Genomic DNA, 6,809 nt, shown 5'->3' with positions numbered 1-6,809 from the left:
TATTGACCGACTACCGATAAAGCAGATACATTTTGTAGATGAAATTCAGACTCACTTTTGTCTTGCTAACTCAGAAAAAAGGCTGATTGCACAATTGTAATCTTTAAGTGGAATGGATTGAAAGACTGATGTTAAATGCTCCTTTTATATGTTAATGTGTAGGTTGAATACCACTAAATAATTTCTTCTTCACTCTGTTAAGCTAGGCAAAAATTAATTTGAATCACTAATTTTTTAACTACATATTTCGTTATACGTTAATAAATGATAATGCATGTGTTTTTTACGTAAAAATGATTTTTATCATGCAACTGCTATGGTAACTGCCCGATAACACTTGCCTGATAATTATTTTTGATATCAGGTCAGTAACCTGATATCAAAAATAAGCCCCGCCCATGTTAACGGACTTTTTTCAATTGCTTATATTCTCATTTTCATCAGCATGTGAATTCTACAATGTAATCTCATTCCCTTACAAGTCTTGAATCAAGGTGTGATATTTATTTATTTATTATTTCGATTTCAATTACGAATAAATTAGATAGCGAATAGTTTGAAGTGACGTCATAATTTATATTGCAAATGACATCATCGATGTTCACATCATACTATACATGTAATCATAACAAACAGGCTAGACAATTTTCTTTGAGAACTTGTAAATGTTTACTTTATTTCGCCGGATTATTATTTAATAAGTGAACAAATTGTTTCGTTTGAAAAATATGACGCATGTTTGTGTAGCTTTTGTTTGATTGCCGATTTGACTTTTCTTTGATTGAAATAATTGAGAACTTTTGAATTTGACAATTCAAGACAAAAATTGCAGTAAAGTTTAGTTTATGTGATTCTAAGCGGATTTTTGGATCGATGTTTAAATTAAAGGTAAGAATGTTATCGTATTAGGCCTACATTCTGTTGTATCTTTTATCCGAGTCGAAAGAAAAAAATGGCCGCCAATTACAAATTCTAAGTTTCAGGGGCGGAGGAATTTGTTTTCAAGAATTATTTCTTTGAACAAAAATCCCCCTTTTTAACGAAATTCGCTATTTAAAAGTAGATTATTTTGTTATTTTGACAGTTATTATGTGTTACATGATAAATAGAAAAACATGCTACTGTCTTTTGATATCAATTTTATCAGGCTCGGCTGATATGGGCAGAAAGGGCTCGGCAAGCCTCGCCCTTTCTAGCCCATATCAACCTAGCCTGATAAAATTGATATCAAAAGACAGTAGCATGTTATTCTCTATATATGTTACATAGTACGTTGCATATAAATATCGTGTTATCATATCTATATTCATTATACTAACGTAATGCTCAACAATTTTTGTAAAAAATATTTTTTATTTGACATAAATGAACAGCAAAGAAATAATAAAATGTCTAAACATGTTATTTTACGGTTTAACTTACTCATTTAAGAAGAAAAACAAAGAGCCGGAATTATCTACTCGCGCGCGTTAAAAATATCCTTTTTACGTACCTCTTCCAGGGCCTCTCAAAATTACCCGTTATGTTTCTAAATATAACTTTTATGGTGATACCGGAAAATCGAAGAGCTGTAGTTTATTATGGTGCAAGATTCATCAGAATACGTAAACAAATAAATGAGATATGCCCCAAAAACACCGATTTTCGGCCGAGTTTATCTCCCAAACCAGTATATATACTATAATTTATGGGATTTTTTTTTAAATCGTTATTTTTTTGTTTTGGACATAATTTCAGGTTCCTTAGCTAAAGATACTTCAGCGAACAGGTTTTATAGTTCTGCTTGACCTTGAAAGCAGACGCCATATTGGGAAACAAATTCTATTTATTTTTCTTAAAAATAGGTGGGTATATGATGATATTTAGGTTTTATAATTAATGAGAGCAGTGAATAGATGCAAAATTTATTTGTTTATCAAATGGTAATATTTATTTGACACAAATTTGATTGATAAAGGTGATTTAAATGGTTATATATGTACTGTTCACAAACTGCCAAAATTCTGGTAGCCTTTGCAAATAGGGTTGACCCATAACTTTACTGTCGCAACGTCAAAATAAAAGCGACATATAAAGTTATGGAAGCCAGAACTACAGGTTCCTGTGATCTAATGTATTTTAAATGAAAAATAAGAGATACCTGCAGATCAGGTATACTATTATTATTATTGTATTATATTATACATAGGATGGTCCCCTATGGTACCACTGTTCTTATTATTTCCAGCAAATTGTGCAAATAAAAAGAACTTGTATTTACTATTTTTGTGTCGCCTCTACGGAGTAGTGGCGACATATAGGGATCACTTCTCCGTCGTCTGTCTGTCCGTCTGTCTGTCTGTCTGTCTGTCTGTCCGTGCGTCCGTCACAAAACTTGTCCGGACTACTCCTCATAAACTACTGGTGCAATTTCATCCAAACTTTACAGGAATGATCAGTACCAAGTCTAGTTGTGCATATTGTCAGCATTTTCCGGTTCAATGATTTTTGTCAGAGTTATGGCCCTTTAATAATTTTTAATTTTAAAGTTTGTCCGGACTACTTCTCTTATACCACAAATGCAATTTCAATGAAACTTTACAGGATTGATCTGTAGCTCAAGTCCTTGCGCATATTGCACGGGTTTTCCGGTTGAATGATTTTGGCCGAGTTATGGCCCTTTGATAAAAAGGTTTCTTTTTCTGTGTGTTGCCAGGTACACAAAAGCTTGTCCGGACTACTCCTCATTTACTACAGGTGCAATTTCATCCAAACTTTACAGGAATGATCAGTACCAAGTCTAGTTGTGCATATTGTCAGCATTTTCCGGTTCAATGATTTTTGTTTGAGTTATGGCCCTTTAATAATTTTTATTTTTAAAGTTTGTCCGGACTACTTCTCTTATACCACTTATGCAATTTCAATGAAACTTTACAGGATTGATCTGTAGCTCAAGTCCTTGCGCATATTGCACGGGTTTTCCGGTTGAATGATTTTTGGCTGAGTTATAGCCCTTTGATAAAAAGGTGTTTTTTTCTGTGTGTTGCCAGATACACAAAAGCTTGTCCGGGGCGGACTACTCCTCATAAACTACTGGTGCAATTTTATCCAAACTTTACAGGAATGATCAGTACCAAGTCTAGTTGTGCACTGTCCGTCTGTCTGTCCGTCTTTCACAAAATTTGTCCCAACATGAAATTGGCCATCATGAGGCGACACATGTGATTACTGATCGCTCTTGTATTGAATTGTGTTTTGTTGTGGCATCTTGACATTAAAATACACATGTCACTCATTGATAAAAATAACTCCAAAATTTAAATTAGAAACATCAATGGTCAGTCAGCCATGTTTTGAATGGGAGCTTACTATACTACATTGTATCTAATCTCATGCAAACTAGTAAGTTAAATCGGCCCAAAGTCAGATCGGCCCCAAGTCAAATCGGCTCAAAATCAGTCAAATCGGCCTCAAAATTAGTCAAATCGGCCACACAACAATTTTTAAAAGTCAAATCAGCCCCAAAACTAGTCAAATCGGCTCCAAAACTAGTCAAATTGGCCCCAAAACTAGTATCAAATCAGCCCTTAAGTTATTTGTTGGTTATTGAAAATGACTGACAATTGTATAGACTGTGGAAGTGTTGTGAGGAAACGGCAGGAGGCAGTCACTTGTGATGCTTGTGACAGATGACAATATAGGAAGTGTAATACCGGTGAGTTACTTTAATTGACAAAACTTATCAGGAATAATAATAATAAATTTTATAATGAACACTTTATTTCATGAAGAAATACAAATCTTATTTACAATATATTTAAAATATATTTACAATATGAGTAAAAATATTGCCATTACATTTGAAAATATATTATCATGACTAACAGGTTTAAATACTTAAAAATAATGGTGAATTAATTGCCATAGCAAAATAATTTTAAAAAACCAAAACATATCTATATCTAAATTCAATTTTTAAAGAGCAGTTTTTACCTTGACTTTTTTTTTTTTATTGCTATAGTCTTATTTCTTGGTGTATTGTCTGCATACTTGGCCACAACGACCCTTGGGACAAGACCTTTTAGTAGACCACACTAACCTTGACCTTCATCCATAAATGACTTTGACCTTTTAAGGTTAAAAGTCCAAATTTTGCTTGTTCATGCTGTTATTGACTGTAACTTTGTTATTTTTGAATGGATTGTCTTCAAACTTGAACATAATAATCTTCAAGGATATCCCTTAAAATAACTTGACAGACCTTGACCTTCACTCATAAATGACCTTGACTTTGAAGGTCAAATTATTGAATTTTATTTTTTTTTGGCTATTATTGGCTGTAACTTTGTTATTTTTGAATGGATTGTCTTCAAACTTGAACATAATAATCTTCTAGGATAATGCTTAAAAATAACCAGACAGACCTTGACCTTCACTCCCATTAATGACTTGACCTTTTTATTGTTTTTGCTGTAACTGGCTGTAAACTTTTGCTATTATTGAAGGGATCACTTTCCATTTATAAAACAAAACATACTTAAGGACAAGACCTTGTCACCACCACATGTAACCACCTCCTGTGACACCACAGCACTTGACACCACCAGCACATGACTCCACCACATGTCCACCCACCACATGGTACTCCCACCACATGTCACCACCACGTGACTCCACCCAAGAATCCACCACGTGACTCCACATGACACCACCATGTGACACCACCACGTGACTCCACATGTCACCACAACATGACACCACCATGTGACACCACATGACACCACAACATGACACCAACATGTGACACCATGTGTCACCACCATCGACTTCACATGTCACCACCATGTGTCACCACATGTCACAACCACGTGTCAACACCACGTATGTGCGTGTTTCTATTTATAGAATTGCGTGTTTCTGTTTATATAGATATATAAATTAGTATATTTAAAGATTTTGTTCAAACATTTCTTTGTTTGCTTTTAGAGAAAGTAAAAATGCGAGCGTTTGCCCCCGCCTGCTGTGGCTTTGTTTCCTTGTTTGCCATGACAACCAGAGTTTCTGCTTATAATTAAATTCTTTTGAACAAAAATTTTTATGCTCCCCGAAAAAATTTCGTGGGAGCATATAGTCGCGGGTTGTCCTTCCGTCCGTACGTACGTCCATTCGTGTCCGGGCCCAAAACTTGTTATTTGAAGTTGGATTTTTAAAACTATTTCACAGAAATGATCACCATATTGAGACGACGTGTCGCGCCGCAACAATTTTGGGTCGCTACCTTGAAGGTCAAGTCACAGCATGACCTTGCAGCAAAATCGTTCCCGGTCCATAACTTCATTATTTGAATCGGATTTTAAAAATATTTCAAGCAGAGATGAATCACCATATTGAGACGACGGCGCGCGCTCAACATTTGGGTCCGCCTACCTTAAGGTCAAAGTCACAGCCACCTTTTGCAGCAAAATCATGTCCGGTCCATAAACTTTGTTATTTGAAGTCGGATTTTTTAAAAATATTTCAACAGAAATGATCACCATATTGAGACGATGTTTGTCTCGCGCCAACATTTGGGTCGCTACCTTGAAAGGTCAAAAGGTCACAGCATGGACCTTGCAGCAAAATCGTGTCCGGCCCATTACTTTGTTTATTTGAAGTCGGCTTTTAAACTTTTTTCACAGAAATGATCACCATATTGAGACGACGTGTCCTAACTGCGCAAAATTTGGGGTCTTTACCTTGAAGGTTTCAAGGTCACAGCATGACCTTGGCAGCAAAATTTTGTCCAGTCCATAACTTCATTATTTGAAGTCGGATTTTAAAACTTCTTCACAGAAATAATCACCATATTTGAGACGCATGTGTCGCGCGCGCGCACATGGGTCGCCTTACCTTGAATTCAAGGTCACACTGACCTTGCAGCAAAAATCGTGTCTGGCCCCATTTCCTTTCTTATTTGAAGTCGGATCTTTAAAACTTTTTCACAAAAAATGATCACCATTTTGAGACGAACGTGTCACGCGCAAACATTTGGGTCCCAACCTTGAAGGTCGAGGTCACACATGTACCTTGCAGCAAAAATCGTTGTCCGGTCCATAAGACTTTTGTTTTTTGAAGAAGTCGTATTTTAAAAATATTTTCCAGAAATGATCACCATATTGAGATGATGTGTCGTGCGCAACATCTGGGGGTCGCTTCCTTTGAAGGTTCCAAGGTCACAGCATGACCTTGCCAGCAAAATCATGTACGGCACAAACTTCATTTTTGAAGTCGGATTTACAACTATTTTCACAGAAATGATCACCACAATGAGATATTGTGTCGCGAGCAACATTTGGGTCGCTACCTTGAAGGGTCAAGGTCACGGCATGACCTTGCAGCAAAATCGTGTCCGGCCCATAACTTTTTACTGGAAGTGGGATTTAACAACTATTTTTCACAGAGATGATCACCATATTGAATCGACGAGACTGCTCATGTGCATGCACATTTGTCAGGTCCCTACCTTGAAGGTCAAGGGTCACAGCGATTCTGGAGTTATTGCCATTTGTTTATTTTTGTATTTTCTGATCGCAAGATCAGTAAATACATAGCTAACATTCACGGTCTAACCACAAAATTTCCTAACAGACCTAACAACGCAAAGTAGTTCTCACTCAAAACTGCTTAAAAAACCAGCAATTTAAAGACAGAATAATTTTTTATGTAGGCATTTAACGAAATTACAGTGCATTGAAAGTTTAGATTAGTCCAATAGAAATATGAGGTTACAATCACAAATTTCGCTTGGTCGGGGGGATGAATATCTTTTTAATCTATATGAAAATGCTATT

The sequence above is a fragment of the Ruditapes philippinarum genome, unplaced genomic scaffold (genome assembly GCF_026571515.1).
Source record: "Ruditapes philippinarum isolate M1 unplaced genomic scaffold, ASM2657151v2 ctg9755_1_1_1_1, whole genome shotgun sequence".
In the NCBI taxonomy this organism is placed as follows: domain Eukaryota; kingdom Metazoa; phylum Mollusca; class Bivalvia; order Venerida; family Veneridae; genus Ruditapes; species Ruditapes philippinarum.
This window is presented reverse-complemented; position numbering follows the sequence as displayed.